Raw genomic sequence first — 19,723 nt, forward strand, 5'->3', positions numbered from 1 at the left:
TCCTAGCTTATTAAAGCTTTATCATTCATCCATATTGCCATAGAGTAGGAAAGCACCCAAGATTCAAATAATCTGAAGATGCAGTCTTAAACTCTTTTTTTCACTTATTTATTCAGCATTCACTCAATTAAAGATACCCACCTTAGCTTTCTCTGAAATCTGTGGTTTGCACATAGCTGAACCCTGCCTACCTAGCCAGGAAAAGAAAGGAATATATTTGCTTAAGCTATGGTCTCTTGGTACATGTGAACCCTCAGCCTAAACGCCTCTTCCCCCAGCAAGCTGTCCCTGGTGCACACAGGCTGAGTTCGGTACTGCTTCTTGGTGTTACCCCAGACATGTCTCTCCTTACACTCATCTCATTATACCCATGAATGTCAATTTCCCTCAAAGGACTGCAAACTCTTTATACCTAAGCAATAAAATCTTGAGTATACCAAAGCTAATCAGGTAATTAACACTAGGAAGAGGCAATAAAAAACTACTCTTAAAACTAACAAGACTATTTTATCCAGGGGCGGCTGGGTGGCTCAGTCGTTAAGCATCTGCCTTCAGCTCAGGTCATGATCCCAGGGTCCTCGGATCGAGCCCCACATCGGGCTCCCTGCCCCGCAGGAAACCTGCTTCTCCCTCTTCCACTCCCCCTACTTGTGTTCCCTCTCTCACTGTCTCTCTGTCAAATAAATAAATAAAATCTTAAAAAAAAAAAGACTATTTTATCCAGATAACATTAGTATTCAGTCAACCCCTTTACCAAATTAATGACAGTGTTCACATCTACTTAGTTGATAAATAGTAATATAGCATTTTCAAAAAATTTTCCTGCAAAATATTTTTCCATTTATTCTTGCCACTTATTCTTAGAACGTATCTTAGGTTACATTAGCCAAAACTTTTCCTTGTTTCTAACTGCAGAGGCGCAGGGGCTCACATCAGTCACCTGGAGGGAAGTCTCCAGGACTGAGAACCGCTTACTCTACAATGCTCTGAATTAAAGAAACAACTATTCTAATACACCCATCCTTAAGATTCTAACCAGATAGCTAGCAAACACACACACACACACCCTTCCATTTCACTACCCCATCATGTTTTCTTTTTTTTAAGATTTTATTTATTTGACAGAGAGAGACATAGCAAGAGAGGGAACACAAGCAGGGGGAGCTGGAGAGGGAGAAGCAGGCTTCCCGTGGAGCAGGGAGCCCGATGAGGGGCTCAATCCCAGGACGCTGGGATCATGACCTGAGCTGAAGGCAGACGCTTACCGATTGAGCCACCCAGGTGCCCCCCCCATCATGTTTTCTCCCTATTAATTAACCTCCTCTTGGACACCAGCAAGAACTTTATCACCCCAACAAATCTTCAATCTTCCATTGTTAACAATGGATGAAGAAGCAAATCTGACGATCTAGCCCTTATTCTGTGACAGTAAGGAGACACCTAAAGCCCTGAGTCAACCCTGCCGCCCATTTTTATGCACCCTCCCCAACTTGTCCTTCCTGTGTCATCTGGACAGTCACAAGCATACTTTTCCCTTGGTCAAATACCAAATTATTAACAAGGATACCATGGCACTGCCAACAATATAGCTTTTCCCCTCTACACAATTTCCCTAATTGTCCACTTATTCAACAAAAAATTTATTAAGTACCTACCACATTGCCAGGCACTATTCTAGGCAATGGTGGTTTGACAATTGAAGTATCTCTTCATTCCTGGAGCTTATATTCTAGGGGGAAGATAAGGGTACAAAGACATGGGTGAACAAACAGGGCCTTATAAGCCATTTAAGGGCTTTGGTTTTCTTCTGGGTAATGTGGGCAGCCAATGGAAAGTTTTCAGTAGGAGAGTAACATGACCAGAATTATGTTTTAGAAGGATCATTTTGGCTGCTGAGTGTAGAACAGATTTCAACAGGACAAAGTCAGAAGAAATTAGTAGATATTGCCTATAATAATCCAGGTAAAGGACAGGAGTGGCTTAGACCAGAGTGTACCTCGAAATACTCCCATGTTCCAAACACTACCAGACCTTAAGTAACAACTTAGTTCCTAAATCCAAACAGAAGATAAACACTAATATTCTAGGACCACAGTATCTGTACCCCTATGGTTAAAGACTTGATTTTTTTTTTCCTCATCTCACCTCAGGCACCCACAGTAATCTTAGTTACTGAGATAAAGAACATGAGGAAAACACAAGGATGACCTTGCCTGTTCCTATGAACCTGAGTTCAAAGCTAGTCCTTTAAACCACCAAGCATAACTTGCTTGTATAAGACTAATTTGCTCCTAGCATCAAAAGCAAGAGACCAATAGAAGTGAACAAAAGAGCAGTGTCTTCTATTCAAGTTAAACCAAAATATCCACCAAATAAAATTTAGGGGTGCCTGGGTGGCTCAGTCAGTTAAGCATCTGACTCTTTGTTTCTGTTCAAGTCATGATCTTAGGGTCCTGAGATCAAGCTCCGAAGTCAGACTCCACACTCAGCAGTCTGATTGTCCGCCCCCGCCTCCAGCTCCTCCTCCAGTGTGCACTCTCTCGCTCTCAAATAAAATCTTAAAAAAAATAAATAAAAGGAGGGGCGCCTGGGTGGCTCAGTCGGTTAAGCGGCTTCCTTCGGCTCAGGTCATGATCCCACTGGGATCGAGCCCCGCATCGGACTCCCTGCTCGGCGGGAAGCCTGCTTCTCCCTCTCCCACTCCCCCTGCTTGTGTTTCCTCTCTGTCTGTCAAAAAAATAAATCAAACCTTAAAAAAAAAAAAGGGAACAAAATTTAACCTTAGCTACCTCCCATCGAAAAAAAATTACTAGGGATTGAGGAGATTATGACAGCTGGGCAAATAAACCTTTAGTGTTTTACCACAGAAAACCGTGCAATGTCTCTTCTAAGCCCTTCTATGGCATCGGCAGGAACTGAGACTGAATCCAAGGCTGGTGAAATTACTACAAGTGGCTTTGGAGAGAAAGATACTTCCCATAGGGGTGGTGAATACGGGGCCTTCTACGTTCAGGGGTCATCAAATGATGCATACAGGCCAAATCTAGCCCAACCTATTTTTTCTTTTTTCACCACCCATGAGCTAAGAATTGTTTCTACATTCTTCATTTCAAATGAATGAAAAAAATCAGGAGTATTTCAGGATGTGTGCGAATTCTATGAACATCCAACTTCAACATCAATAGTTTTATTGGAACACAGCCGTGTCCCTTCGTTTGCAGCTAGCCGCTTTCACACAACAGCAGAGTGGAGGAGCTGCAAACGAGACTGCATGTGGTCTCACCACTTTGTGCTGCTATAGACAGCAGTGCTGCGCTTACAGCTCAGTTGTTCAAGCACCGCGCATTGTCATTTTATTAGTTTTAAATTACCAGTATATCACCATATGGTAAAACAAGACAAAAGTGGACTGCGAACATTACCCATTTAAGGGACAGTGTGGAGTGTGGATTATTTTGTTAATTATTTAGATGGAAAAATTCTATTATGAAAAACACCTAACTGTGCTAAGAATACAATATATGTCGAAATTACCAAACTAAGCACTCATTATGACATTCATATCTAACACCATTTGTTAGAAAATCAGGAAATTTTAAAACAGAGTATCTCATCATAACAAAATCTTCACAAAAATAAAAATGAAACTACGACCAAAATAAGTTTCTGAGTGGTTCATCTGTTAGTGAAAAGGGAAAGCCATTTATTTACAGTGAGTTGATTAAATCATGTTTGTGGCAGCCAAAGAAATGTGTCCAGAGAAAATCATTTTAAGACTATTAGCCTTTTGGGGCACCTGGGTGGCTCAGTTGTTAAGCATCTGCCTTTGGTTCAGGTCATGATCCCAACGTCCTGGGATAGAGCCCCCCGCATTGGGCTCTCTGCTCAGCGAGGAGCCTGCTTCTCCCTCTCCCACTCCCCCTGCTTGTGTTCCCTCTCTCGCTGTGTCTCTCTCTGTCAAATAAATAAAACCTTTAAAAAAAAAAAAAAAAGACTTAGCCTTTTGACTGGAAAAGTTGAGGACAATGGGAGCAACAGTAGTCAATTAAAAAAATAAGGCAGGGGGCGCCTGGGTGGCTCAATTGGTTAAACGACTGCTTTCGGCTCAGGTCATGATCCTGGAGTCCCGCGATCCAGTCCCACATCGGGCTCCCTACTCAGCAGGGAGTCTGCTTCTCCCTCTGACCCTCTTCCCTCTCGTGCTCTCTATCTCTCATTCTCTCTCTCTCAAATAAATAAAATCTTTAAAAAAAATAAATAAGGCAGAGATGCCTGAGTGGCGTAGTCGGGTAAGCGTCGGATGCATCGGATTCTTGGTCTCAGCTCAGGTCGTGTTCTCAAGGTCATGAGATCGAGCCCGCATCAAACCCGCATGGGGATCTGTGCTCAGAAGAGTCTGCTTGAGATTCTCTCTCCCTCTCCCTTTGCCCCTCCAACTTGCGCACTGTGCTGTCTCTCTCCCAAATAAATAAATCTTAAAAAAAAAAAAAAAATAAGGCAGGTAGAGGGGAAAGGAGTTGACTTAAGTAACTATGGAAATGAGTGAAACGGAAAACAGCAAAAGGAACTGCACATAATCACTGTATTCTAGACGTTGAAGTTGTTTCCCATGGGGGTATGGGTTAACTATTCTGAAACCATTACATATGTATACTGGAATTAATAAATAAATGGATGACAGATGGTGTGAGCCAAATTTCTCACTGCTGGGAGTGGGAGACCACAAACAAGATAGAAAGGCTAGAATGATCCAGGTGGTACTGGATTAGAAGTGGAGATACCAGTATAAGCTCCTGTTTAGCTTAATACAGATACAAATGGATACACACAGATACATCAGAAATATTTACAGATATTTCTGTATGTATATAAAATGTGTTATTATACACCTATTTCCTGTATGTTATTATACACTTATTTAATACACACATATATTTCCTTGTCAGCTGAGAAGACCTATACACAGTAACATTCCAGTAGCAACAAGCAACCTAGCACCCACACCTTGATTTCTAATAATATTCTCCAATAAAAGAAACCAAAGCTCCTTGGAGAAATGACTGACTCCACGGCTGAGGCCAGCAATACACTGGATAAGCCTGGAATATCTTGTAGTGCCAGAAAGGAAGAAAGTGCAACAAACGAACATACAAAAACCACCACAATGAAGAGAGTATGTCAAAAGGACATTCCTGTCCAACTGAAAGAGTTCAAGAGCCAAAATTAAAAAAAAAAAAAAATTTGAACAAAATGAAATAATGGATAACTCAAAGTATAAAGTATCTATGAGTCTATACTGATAATGGATGAGAAGAGACCAATTTCCCATGCCATAAGTGGAGAGCCTCGTGATTTCCTTCCAAAAAGTACAGTATGGAGGGGAGGGAATAATTTACACCAGAGAAACCTAGCCAGGTGATCAAAGTTAACATCAACAACAAATCATGTTGGTAACATGTATTCCTTGATACGATGTGAAGGAAATGATACCTTACTTCTGTGGTCTTTCTCACTAAAATCCGTTAACACCAGTCTAACCATGAGAAAAATCCCAACTGAGGAACGTTCTACAAAGTATCTAACCAGCACTCCTCGAAACTGTGAAAGTCACTGAAAATAGGAAAAGTCTGAAACGGTGTCACAGCCAAGAGGAGTCTAAGGAGACATAACTACTAAATGTACATCCTAGATAGGATCCTGGAACAGAAAGGCAAAATTAGGTAAAAATTAAGAAAATGTGCATAAAGTAAGGACTTTAGTTAACAAGAATGTATCAACACTGGTTCATTAGCTAGGACCAATGTACCACACTAATTTGTTAACAGGGGAAATGGGCGTGAGGTATACATGGGAACACTCTGTACTACTTTCCCAGATTTTCTGTAAATCCGAAACTGCTCAACAACAGAGTATTTGTTAAGAGGGGAAGGGAATGATTTTCACCACTGTTGCCTCTTGATTCAACAGATAATATAGACACTGCGTAGCTGTTTACGGCAGAAGTCAGTGCTGGGTTTGAAGTGACTGAAGAGTCAGCCTCTATGAACAGTTATATGGAACAACTATAGGTGAGAATCTTTCAAAGACGTGTGAGAGAACACTAATACAACCTGACCTTGAATCTGCTGAGATGTGTGACAAATGGTGGTGGTAAAAAATATGTAAAGAAGAAAGGGCTTAACTGGACAAATTTACAGGGCTTGTGAAAATGTAAGGTGTTTCAAGCATATGGTTATTCACTGTACTATTCATCAGCAGGTACTCCACAAAGAACTTTTAATCACATGTTGAGCCAGTATTATCAAAAGTCCCCTTCATTCACTGTCAATTCATTTTTGTAGACTTAACCATGGTCACTTCTGTGAATTTTTGTCAGAAATAGAAGGTGAGGGGCACCTGGGTGGCTCAGTCGTTAAGTGTCTTGCCTTCGGCTCAGGTCACGATCCCAGGGTCCTGGGATCGAGCCCCGCTTTGGGCTCCCTGCTCCAAGGGAAGTCTGCTTCTCCCTCTCCCACTCCCCCTGCTTGTGTTCCCTCTCTCGCTCTGTCTCTCTCTGTCAAATAAATAAAATCTTTAAAAAAAAAAAAAAGGAAGAAATAGAAGGTGGATCCTGATTTGCACTACCAAACAGCAGTTCAATGGCTTCGCAGCAAAATTTTATCGTGATTTTTTTTTTAATCTAAAATTTTTCTGAAGAACCACACTTAAACCTTATTACTGAATACTGAAAGGCTTTGGAAATTAGCTTTTGGTGCAGACTTGATAATGTTTCCTAAAGAATTCAATAAAAAATTATAAGGCAAAATAGTATTTTTATGGGGCACCTGAGTGGCTAAGTCATTAAGCGCTTGCCTTCAGCTCAGGTCATGATCCCAGGGTCCTGGGTTCAAGCACCGCATCGGGCTCCCTGCTCCGCGGGAAGCCTGCTTCTCCCTCTCCCACTCCCCCTGCTTGTGTTCCCTCTCTCGCTGTGTCTCTGTCAAATAAGTAAATAAAATCTTTAAGAAAAATAGTATTTTTATGGCAAATAGATTATGGCAAATTAACTTGAACAGTAAACACTGTTGTGTTTTACCTGTGACATTACCTCAGGTAATGTCAAGTTACTTTATTCACTTCCTGTACTATCAAAGTTAACACAATGATATCTCTGTTCACACAAAACTTTGAAAGACCTATTTTCTTAATTCAAACTACACTTCCAGCATACTTCCAATCTTAATGGAAGTGCAAAGTAAATCTCTATCTTTCAAAATCCATCTACCTGTCCAACTGAGAAGCTTCCATCTAGGTAGGGGTGGCTGGCTGGCTCAGTCAGGTTAGTTGTGTGGCTCTTGATCTTGGGGTTGTGAGTTCGAGCCCCACGATGGGTGTGGAGATTACTTAAAAATAAAATCTAAAACAAAAACAAAAAACAAACCCCCCACCCCCCACAAAACTTAAACTTCCATCAAGTCTTCCACTGGAAACGATTACTCTGCAGTGGTACCCAAAGAGGCAAGTATCAAGAAATGACTCTAACAGGGCGCCTGGGTGGCTCAGTTGGTTAAGTGACGGCCTTCGGCTCAGGTCATGATCCTGGAGTCCCGGCATCGAGTCCCACATCGGGCTCCCTGCTCAGCGGGGAGTCTGCTTCTCCCTCTGACCCTCCCCCCTCTCATGCTCTCTATCTCATTCTCTCTCTCAAATAAATAAATAAAATCTTAAAAAAAATGAATCTAACAGAATTCTATAAATGCCTTCCAAGTGATGAATGTGCTCAAATAAACCATATGCTCAAAAAAAATCATATGCTTGGGCGCCTGGGTGGCTCAGTTGGTTAAGCGACTGCCTTCGGCTCAGGTCATGATCCTGGAGTCCCGGGATCGAGTCCCGCATCAGGCTCCCTGCTCAGCGGGGAGTATGCTTCTCCCTCGGACCCTCCCCCCCCATGCTCTATCTCATTCTCGCTCTCAAATAAATAAATAAAATTTTTAAAAAAAAATCATATGCTCATGGATTAATATTAATATTTGGCAGTACCTGTCTGTGTAAAGACGTTTTCAAAGATGACAAATGTGCAATCTCACTACAGATTTCAGCATTAACAGATGAACATTTGCCATCCATTTTGATAGGTAAAGCTAACTCTGAACCCCAGTAATGTGAGATGTTATCTCCCAAAGTGAATTCCACTCTTGTAACACACCTGCCTTACAAAAACTGTATTGAACTATTACATTTTGAATTCTGCCAATAAAATATTTGTTTTTTTGGGCCGCCTGGCTGACTCAATCAGTAGAGCATGTGACTCTTAATCTCAGGGTAGCGAGTTCAAGCCCCACGCTGGGTGTAGAGATTACTTAAAAAGATAAAAATAAAAAAAAATTTTTAATACGTTTTCTTTTTTGTTATTTAAGTACCTATATAATATCCTCAGTTTTGCCTCTTGACCCTAAAGCCTAAAGTATTATCTGGACCTATAAAGAAAAAGTCTGCCAACTCTGGTTCTACACCATTTGCTTATTAACAAAGGCATTTAGCCCAAATGGCCATATAATAATAAACCCTTAATGAGCAGTAATTCTCAAAACTGTAGGGGTCTCAAATGGTAGAAACTGTCACTTTTTAATCCAACAAATTACAATAAGACAAAATTAGTAATCAATCATCCCAAAACAATTTCCAAAGCACCGGCCCAATAAGTAGTACGAAACAACACACGCTCTAAAGGTAAACTACCTTTCATTCCCAGCACCACCAACTAGTTTTGAAACCTGTGATAAGTTACTTTATTAAATCCCACTGTCTCATCTGTAAAACTGATTCCCACTACACAGAGCTGTTATTAAAATTGAATATGTGAAGTACCTGAAACAATACTTACTAGCCCATATTTAGCACTCAATAAATATTATTAATCAGGCCAATGTCAAAATCAGAGAGTTAAAAGACAAGACTTCCACCAGCTAGTATGGGTAATCACATGGTCATTAAACAATTACTATCTTTCTCCTTAGAATTCAGAATTTGTCTTTATGGTAGACTCAGAATGTAAGACACTCATACAGCTTGAGAACCTCTTAAAGAAGCTGTACACTCTGGCAACAAACCCAAGCCTAAACTTGATTCCAGGCTGAATGAGTCTGACGCTTAAATGACACCACTATTCTGTGCCCAGGTTCTCAATTTACGAGAGAGAGGGAGGGATCAATATGCCATCCATGCACCTGACAGTTTCTACCCAGACTGGTAATTTCTAAAATCATGCTTTCAGGCTATGCACAAGTACCTTGGGACAAAATAACATTCTCATCTGAATCCTCTGGATCAACCAGCAGGTAAGACTGCCAGGAAATCGTTTACTTTCCCAGAATTTATCATCTTTTTATCACGTTGCAAAACTTTTACGAGCTACAATTTCCTAAAAACTTAAACCTCTATTTCCTTGAAAATCACTAATAGTGTAATCTTAGAGTAATATTACTAGATTAAATGGCTATATCAGGGCAAGTACCAAATCAAATTCCTTTTTGTATCCCCAGTGTCTAGGTACATGTCTGTTGAATGACAAATGGGTATCAGCTATATATTTTTTTACTATGGAAAAATAAACAAAATTGACCATTTTAACCATTTTTGAGTGTATCATTAGGTTCAGTAGCATTAAGTACATTCACACTGTTACACAACCATCACCACCAGCCATGTCCAGAACTTTTCCATCTTCCCAAACTAAAACGTGTACCCCCACCCACAACCACCACTCTACCCTATGAATGTGACGGCTCTAGGTATCTCATGGTAAGTGGACTACAAGATTTTCGTTTACGTAGAGTTTATGTCACCTAGCATAAGGTCTTCAAGGTTCATCCACGTTTGTGGCATATGTACAGGTTTAAAAAAGAGAAAAACATGCACAGAATCATGGAACTTGAAATATTAACTAAGCTTTTATCTGCCTGAGCAGTGTTTAATTCTTCTTATCTAGTTTTCTTTTTAGAAGCACACACATACTAAAAATGTCAAACGGTACAAGAGTGACAATGAAAAGAGTTCTTCCTAATTTCTACCCTCCTTGTCCCCAACTTCCAGTCTCCTTCCCTTATTTAATTTTTAATTTTGGAACACAACCCCCAAGCACATGTTAACGTGCCTTGAGGATGTCCTATTAAGACATTCAGTTGGCCTGTCAAGACCAGCTAATCCCCCTCCTCTAAAAATACTGTCGCAAAGATGAAAACAATGTAAACTTTTTTTAAACAGTTTACAAGTATTTCACCCAGTTAACACTCACTGAGCACACTCTGAATAACGTCTTTGCTAGGCAGCATACCGAGGCAAGAAAAATTACAGGCTCTGGGGGCACCTGGGTGGCTCAGTTGGTTAAGCGACTGCCTTCGGCTCAGGTCATGATCCTGGAGTCCCGGGATCAAGTCCCACATCGGGCTCCCTGCTCGGCGGGGCGTCTGCTGCTCCCTCTGACCCTCTTCCCTCTCATGCTCTCTGTCTCTCATGCTCTCTCTCAAAATAAATAAAATCTTTAAAAAAAAAAAAAAGAAAAGAAAAATTACAGGCTCTGGAGTCACATAAAAATTAGTTTAAAACATTCCCTTTTAAGCCTAAGTTTCCTGATCTATAAATTAGAGGAGTAACACTACCTCATAAGCTGCTATAATATTTAAATGAGGAAAACATCTAAATTTTAGTACAGTTCCTAATAATATAGCAAGCACTCAAATAGCAGTAATAAATAATTCTTGGAGCGCCTAGTTGGCTCAGTTGGTGGAGCATACAACTCTTGATCTCGGGGTTGTGAGTTCAAGCTCCACAATGGGTGTATAGATTACTTAAAAATAACAATTTTAGGGCGCCTGGGTGGCTCAGTTGGTTAAGCGACTGCCTTCAGCTCAGGTCATGATCCTGGGATCCTGGAGTCCCAGGATCCAGTCCCACATCAGGCTCCCTGCTCAGCGGGGAGTGTGCTTCTCCCTTTGACGCTCCCCGCCTCGTGCTCGCTCGCTTTCATTCTCTCTCAAATAAATCTTAAAAAAAAATAAAAATAACGATTTTAAAAAAATCATTCTTAATTTCCTTCACTGGGTACCATGGAAAGCACAAACATGAATCAAACTGTATTCTTTCAGGTGCTTATAATACAACACAGGAGTTTATCTCTGCTCAGTATGTATTATCATTATTCTGATAACATTATGCTGAGAACCTGGTTAAACGTCCAACCAGCCCACACTTATAATGTTTATGGGTCTATTTCTAAATCTGACTGAAATAGTCATCTGAAAAAATAATTGTGACTTGAAGTGCTAGAATAAAGAGAAAATTTGCTACCATCAGAGCCTGTATAGGGTGTGTCAGCCTCAAGGCAGTCTACAGCTGGCTTTACTCAAAAAGCAGAGAGCCTTGTGATTAAGAGATCCACAATCCACTCTAATCTACTGGCAAAAACACTACCCAGGAGGCTATCCGTTTTGGACAAAGAGGACTAGAATTAGAGGAGTCACAGAGCAGTAAGAACTGGAAACACACCTAGAAATCGTTATCTAGCGTAACTCTAGGTTTACAGAAGGGAAACTGAGCCCAGAAAAAGGAAGGGTTTTACCTAAGAAGGTGACCTAAAACTAGAACCTAACGGCCCTTGGCCATCAGTGTCCCAATTCTTTCATGTCATCATGCTAATCATTACCTGTTAAAGAACCTTAAGCCACAAACTTCATCCAATTGGCTCTGATTCCTCACTTTTCTTCCATTTTACTTGCTATCTAAGAAAAAATTTCTTTAATATGCTTTATGAAATCAGTCTTAAACATTCCTAAATCATCCTAAAATATGCTCTACTGGAAGCCACAGGGGATGCTGAATAAGAATAAATCTAATTCGGCGCACCTGGGTGGCTCAGTTGGTTAAGCGACTGCCTTCGGCTCAGGTCATGATCCTGGAGTCCCGGGATTGAGTCCCACATCGGGCTCCCTGCTCGGCGGGGAGTCTGCTTCTCCCTCTGACCCTCCTCCCCCCTCTCACGCTCTCTCTCTCAAATAAATAAATCTTAAAAAAAAAAAAAAAAAAAAGAAAAAGAAATCGAATTCACTAAAGGCCTATTTGAAACGAAATTTCAGTAAACAAAAAACTATTTTAGAGTTGGAAAAGAAGATGGTACATTCACAGTCTATCTTCTGCAACTGCTTAGCTTTATTAAAAAAATTTCATCCAAAATAGTAATTAACAACCCATTTAAACCAGAGCATTAGGCAAAGACAACAACCTTTAGATGAATCACATTTGCTTTCATTTGTAAATAAGCAACAGAAAAGAGACCAAATTTCATGACAGAATATCATAAACAAGAAGATCTATCATATGCTGAAAATCCATTAAAACAATCACCTTTGGAGATTTTTTTCTTCTTTGTTTTTCCTTTTTTAAATTACAAATCAGGAGGAATTACTAGGTTTGACATGAAAGTAACTACTACTAAGAATACTGCCAAATTTTCAACTAAACTTATTTTCAACTAAACTTATTTTCAACTAAACTTACTATTAGAAAGAATCTTACCAACAATTTTGGAAATCTATCCCAAAATGTCCATATTCTCTGGTTCTAATTCTAGAAAATAAATTTGTAGCCAATATTAACCCAAAAGCAATTTATAAACATCATTTAGGGAAGCTCAAGCCTTCTCTTCCCGCAAAATACCAATTCCCAAGGCCACTGAGCCATTCCCTTAAGCAGAAGGTTCCTCACAAAATGCATCTCATTCCAAAGCATTTATAGGTAATGTAACAGCTCACCAGAATCAGTCCTATTATTCTTAAGTTTAACTAGGAAAACAGGCTGCTATAAAAAGTGGTATAATTACTAAGAGAATTACATCATCTGTCAAACTGATTTTTTAAAAAGATTTGAGAGAGAGCACGCAGGGGAGGGGCAGAAGGAGAGGGAGAATCTCAAGGAGACTCCCTGCTGAGTGGGGAGCCCAACGTGTGACACGGCTGGATCTCACAACCCTGACATCATGACCTGAGCCAAATCAAGTTGGATGCTTAACCAATTGAGCCACCCAGGCGCCCATGTCAAATTGATTCTTGTAAATGGAGTTTTTCCCCTAAAAGATTTATGACTCATGCCATCCCTAATTTAGCAATCCTGCTTTTTATTTCTTGGAAATGTGGTTTTAGATTACATTAATATTTTTCCAATCTCTCGTGCATAAAGTTAAGAAGATTTAAGCCCTGGCAAAAAAGTATAAAGGCCACTATACACAACCCAAAACACAAATCAGGACTTGAGATTCAAAATATTTTTTTTTAAGATTTTATTTATTTATTTGACAGAGAGAGAGCAAGAGAGAGGGAACATAAGCAGGAGGAGTGGGAGAGGGAGAAGCAGGCTTCCCACTGAGCAGGGAGCCCAATGCGGGGCTCGATCCCAGGATCCTGGGATCATGACCTGAGCTGAAGGCAGCCGCTTAACCAACTGAGCCACCCAGGCACCCCGAGATTCAAAATATTAAGAAATACTAAAACAAGGGGCGCCTGGCTGGCTCAGTCAGTGCAGCATGTGACCCTTGATCTCAGGGTTATGAGTTCAAGGTCCACACTGGGTGCAGAGATTACTTAACAACAGACAAAATCTTTAAAAAAAAAAGAACACTAAAACCAATCACGTGGAAAAAGTAAAATTAGATCTCTACCTCTCCTCACAGACAAAATAAACTCTAAGTGGACTGAAAATAAATAAATAAAATTTAAAAAAGGAACAAACATTAAATGGGAAAAGCTTTGAAACTTTTAGAAGAAAATACGGGGGGGGGGGGCGGTGCCTGGGTGGCTCAGTCAGTTAAGCGCCTGACCCTTGATTTCGGCTCAGGTCATGATCTCTCGGGTCATAAAATCAACCCCCTCTTCGGGCTCTGCTCTGCGGGGAGTCTACTTTCTCCTTCTCCCTCTGCACCCCCTCCACACTCTCACACTAAAAAACATTTTTATAAAAAAGAAGAAAATATAGGAATCTAAATGAATTTAAGAAAAAGGATTACAAACAAAATATTCTAATTATAAACCATAAAGGTAGAGATTGATAAATGTCTGTTTTAGAAAATCAAAACGAGCAGTGCCTGGGTGGCTCAGTCAGATAAGCATGTGCCTTCAGCTCAGGTCATGATCCCAGGGTCCTGGGATAGAGCCCCACATCAGTCTTCTTGCTCAGCGGGGAGCCTGCTTCTCCCTGTTCCTCTGCCTACTGCTCCCCCTGCTTGAGCTTATGTTCTCTCTGTCAAATAAATAAATAAAATCTTTTTTAAAAAAAGAAAATCAAAAGGATTATAAGCAGGGTGCCTGGGTGGCTCAGTTGGTTAAGCGACTGCCTTCGGCTCAGGTCATGATCCTGGAGTCCCGGGATCGAGTCCCGCATCGGGCTCCCTGCTCAGTAGGGAGTCTGCTTCTCCCTCTGACCCTCTTCCCTCTCGTGCTGTCTCTCATTCTCTCTCTCTCAAATAAATAAATAAAATCTTTAAAAAAAAAAGGATTATAAGCAACTGATAGATTCTTAAACACTACATCTGAAACTAATGATGTACTATATGTTGGCTAACTGAATTTAAATTAAAAAAAAAAGAAAATCAAAACGGACTCACATACTAGAACATATTCATAAAACATATAATCAAAGGATTAAAATCCAGACTCTAGACTATATATAAACTTCTACAAATAAAAATACTAAAAAATTCAATTGTTTAGGTAAAAAAAAAAATCACCTCATTAAATACTTACTGAACACCTACCATATGCCAGGCACTGTCCTAAGCACTACAGATACACAATAACAAAGGGAAAAAGTCTCTGACCTCATGGTGAGGCAACATATAGAAACAAGTAACAACATATTGTATGTCAAATGATAAATGCTACAAATAAAGTGGGGTAAGGGGATGAACAGGCAATTCAAGAAAGAGGAAACCTATACAGCTAATACACACATGAGAAGATTTAATCTTCACTATCAGAGAAACGCCATTCTAAAACTACAATAAAATATTTCGTACTCATAAGAATGACAAAAATTGGGGTGCCTGGGTGGCTCAGATGGTTAAGTGTCTACCTTCGGCTTGGGTCATGATCCCAGGGTCCTGGGATCGAACCCCATGTCTGGCTCCTGGCTCGGCTGGGATCCTGCTTCTCCCTCTCCTTCTGCCTCTCCCCTGCTCATGCTCTCTCTCTCTCTCTCTGTATCTGTCTCAAATGAATAAATAAAATCTTTGAAAAAAAAAAGAATGACAAAAATTTTATTTTTTTTTAAAGATTTTATTTATTTATTTGACAGAGACAGAGAGAGACAGTGAGAGAGGGAACACAAGCAGGGGGAGTGGGAGAGGAAGAAGCAGGCTTCCCACTAAGCAGGGAGCCCGATGCGGGGCTCGATCCCAGGACCCTGGGATCACTACCTGAGCCGAAGGCAGACGCCTAACCAACGAAGCCACCCAGGTGCCCCCAAAATGACAAAAATTTTAAAGTCTAACAATATCGTGTCATTAAGATTTGTAGCAACAGAAATGTTTGTAATGGAATATAAACTGGTATAATCTCTCAGGAAAATAACTGTTGCTAGTATCCTAATAAAGTTAAAAATATGCACATCCTGGGGCACCTGGCTAGCTGAGTCAGTAAAGCATGAGACTTTTGATCAGAATCAGTAGAGCATGAGACTCTTGATCAAGCCCCACACTGGGAGTAGAGCCTACTTAAAAAAAAAAAGAGAGAGACAGAGAGAGAGATGTACATCCTATGACCCAGCAATTACACTTTTAGGCATAAACCCTAGAAACTCTCCCAAGTCAAAAGAAAATATATACAAGAATATTTCTGAGAGCACCTGGGTGGCTCAGTTGGTTAAGCGTCCAATTCTTGGTTTCAGCTCAGGTCATGATCTCAGGTGGGTCCTAAGATCGCGCCCCACTTGGGGGGCTCTGCATTCACCTGGGAGTATGCTTAGATTCTCTCTCTCTCAGCCCCTCCCCCACATGAGGGCGCACACGCACTCTCTCAAAAAAATCAATCTTCAAAAAAAAAAAAAAGTGGGGCACCTGGGTGGCTCACTCAGTGAAGCCTTCCGCCTTCAGCTCAGGTCACAATCCCAGAGTCCTGGGATTGAGTCCCACACTGGGCTCCCTGCTCAGCGGGGAGTCTGCTTCTCCCTCTGACTCTCCCCCCTCTCATGCTCACTCTCTCTCTCAATAAATAAATAAATAAATAAAATCTTAAAAAAAATATTTTTGGTGGCACTCTCTGAGCACCAATAGAAAAACAGGTAAGTGATATGTTCATACAGTGGATACTGTACAACAGTGAAAATGAAGAACACATATACCATAAATGAATCCCAAACACAAGCTTGAGTAGAAAGCTACCAAAATAAATCAGTATTAAACATATGCAAAGCGTAAAACCACACAAAAACAATACCAAATTTTGTTTAGGAAAGCATACACACTTAAGAGAAGTCTAGAAAATGGGTGCCTGGGTGGCTCAGTCGTTGGGAGTCTGCCTTTGGCTCAGGTCATGGTCCCAGGGTCCTGGGATTGAGCCCCACATCAGGCTCCCTGCTCCACGGGAAGACTGCTTCTCCTTCTCCCACTCCCCCTGCTTGTGTCCCCTCTCTTGCTGTGTCTCTGTCAAATAGACAAATACAATATTTAAAAAAAAAAAAGAGAGAGAAGTCTAGGAAAACCCATATCTTAAAACACCAAAAAAAGAAATGGTTGGGAGAAGGGGAGAACAATCCTAGAAAATTCAACTGTGGTAGTAGAGTTTTATTTCGTAAATTAATCTCCTAAATATATGGGTACTACTTGTATTATTATTGTATTTTTGGATGTCTTTGTATGGCATGTTTTTTAAAGCATGAAAAAAAGGTTTACACGATGCTGAACGTTGTGGTTGTGCTGCCTTTAGGATTCCCTTTCCCAGTCTCCTAGGGAAAAAGATTCTCTAGGATAGAGACAGAAGAGGACTAGCATTCCCACGGACCTCACAAACTTCTTGGTCAAACACATTGAGATTTACTGAAATAGGATTTATAAAGCAATGCTCCTAGGGTCAAATCAAAGAAACAATTCTACACCAAAGGATAAGCACATGAAGGTATCTGTTGAATACAGGCAGAGTGGTAAAGAGCAAGAGCCTTGCAAACAAAAGACTGACCTGGGTTAGCATCCTGACTCCACTTCTGTGCAGGCTTGAGCAAGATGTATAATCTTAATAATATTTTCTCATATCTCAAAAGTAGATACACTAATCTTATAGTCTATCTTAAGAACTGAATGAACTGATGTGTGTAAACCACATAGCACACTGTATTCTAAAAGGGCATTTTGGGGGAAAAAAACCCAGAAAGTTGGAAGGGAGAGGCTCTTTCCCCAAGCAATGTGTTTACATAATCACCAAACAATAAATCAAATCCTTAAAGTTAATTCTGTTTCCAGAATCATCTTCAAAAAACTAACTTGATACACAAATATCTGTACGATGGAAAGCAGAGATCAGGCTAAATCCCTAGGATTTTGCCTAACTCCATATTAGATCCAGTTCAGGTGCTGACTGCTCAGTGAGAAAAAAAAAAAAATTACATTAATATTATATAACATAACAAGAAATGTTAGTCAAGAAAAGGTTGTGGGTTTTTTTTTTTTTATTTTGTTTTTTTTAAGTAATCTCCACACCCAATGTGGGGCTCAAACTTACAACCCCGAGATATAAGAGCTGCATGCTCCAACGACTGAACCAGCCAGACGCCCCAAGAAGTTTTTGGTTTGTTTTTTAGAGAGAGAGAGCTTGTGCATGTGTGAGAGCACGCATGAGCAGGGGGGAGAGGCAGAGGGAGAGAGAGAGAACCCCAAGCAGGCTCCACGCTCAGCGCATGGGGAGCCCAACACAGGGCTGGATCCCACGACTGCAAGATCATGACCTGAGCCGAAATCAGAAGTGGGACACTTAACTGACTGAACCACCCAAGCGCCCAAAAATGTAAATTTTCAACAGGAAAAGGTAATACTTTCAAAAGGAAACTAGATTACTCAAGAGTTACTACAGGAAAAGCTAAGTTTGGACACATAATTCTTTATGATAGGAGACAAGCATCAAAAAGTGTATCCAGGGGCGCCCGGGTGGCTCAGTCAGTTGAGCATATGCCTTCAGCTCAGGTCATGATCCCAGGGTCCTGGGACTGAGTCCCGCGTTGGACTCCCTGCTCTCCTGCTTCTCCCTCTCCCTCTCCCTGCCGCTCCCCCTGCTTATCTCTGTCAAATGAATAAAATTAAAAAAAAAAAAGTGTATCCAGGATTTATATATGAGTTTCTTATTCATTAAAGGGAATAAAGGAAGGAGAATGAATAATCTAGAAGACAAAGCCTGTATCCCTATAGCTTTGCTGTGATATTTAATACCCAACAAGGAAACTAAAGACCCTCTCCTCAGAAAGTACCCTCTATTTCTTGTTGGCAGGTCTCAGATTAGTTACCAGAGTAAGATGAACTGAGAAGGGCATGGTCAAGGGGGCGCCTGGGTGGCTCAGTCGGTTAAGCGACTGCCTTCGGCTCAGGTCATGATCCTGGAGTCCCGGGATCGAGTCCCATATCGGGCTCCCTGCTCAGCAGGGAGTCTGCTTCTCCCTCTGACCCTCTTCCCTCTCGTGCTCTCTCTCATTCTCTCTCTCTCTCAAATAAGTAAATAAAATCTTTAAAAAAAAAAAAAAGAAGGGCATGGTCAAAATTCTAGCTGGAATAACATACTGTACATAACGTTACAGTTTATGTATACTTTTGACTAGCACATAAAATCTTAATTTCCAAATAGCCACAGCAGTAACTCAGTTGACAACTTTGAAACCCAGCGTTATCTTTCACTTACATTCATGGTTCATGTATGCAAATACACAACTCATTAATAATCAGTGGGTATCAGGTTTTATCAGGAAGCTGGCACTTTGGATGAACCATATTAAAAATTTTTTCATTAGGGGCGCCTGGGTGGCTCGGTTGGTTAAGTGACTGCCTTTGGCTCAGGTCATGATCCTGGAGTCCCGGGATCCAGTCCTGCATTGGGCTCCCTGCTCAGCTTCTCCCTCTGACCCTCCCCCTCATGTGCTCTCTCTTTCAAATAAATAAATCTTTAAAAAAAAATGTTTGTTTTTTTCATTCAAAAAAACTTCAGGAGTGCCTGGGTGGCTCAGTTGGTTAAGCCTCTGACTCTTGATTTCAGCTCAGGTCATGATCTCAGGGTCACGAGATGAGTCCCACCTCAGGCTCCATGCTCAGTGGGGAGTCTACTGAAGATTCCTCTCTCTCCCCCTTCCCTCCATCCCTGCTCATGCGGGCTCGCACTCTCTCGCTCAAATAAATCTTAAAAAAAAAAAAATGTCATTAAGCTTCCTTCTCTAAAACAAGAGATATTCAGGACACCTGGGTGGCTCAGTTTGCTGGGTGTCTGCCTTTAGCTCAGGCCAGGGTCCTGGGATCAAGCTGTGCATTGGGCTCTTGCTCAGCAGAGAGCCTGTTTCTCCCTCTGCCTGCCGCTCCCCCTGCTTGTGCTCTCTCTCTCTAACAAATAAAATCTTAAAAAAGGGCACCTGGCTGGCTGTCAGTAGAGCATCTGACCCTTGATCTTGCGGTCGTTAGTTTGAGGCCCACACTGGGTGGAGAGATTACTTTTTAAAGATTTTATTTTTGGGG

General features: G+C 40.9%; 1 protein-coding gene across 2 annotated transcripts in view; it reads right to left on the reverse strand.

The window, feature by feature from the left end:
• THRAP3 (thyroid hormone receptor associated protein 3) overlaps window positions 1–19,723 on the reverse strand; it is a 74,530-nt gene that overhangs the window by 47,084 nt on the left and 7,723 nt on the right. The gene's annotated exons all lie outside the window — the stretch shown is intronic.

Source organism: Eumetopias jubatus, unplaced genomic scaffold (assembly GCF_037043125.1).
Source record: "Eumetopias jubatus isolate StellerSeaLion01/CBP00866 unplaced genomic scaffold, mEumJub1_p1.0 scaffold_4, whole genome shotgun sequence".
Lineage (NCBI taxonomy): Eukaryota > Metazoa > Chordata > Mammalia > Carnivora > Otariidae > Eumetopias > Eumetopias jubatus.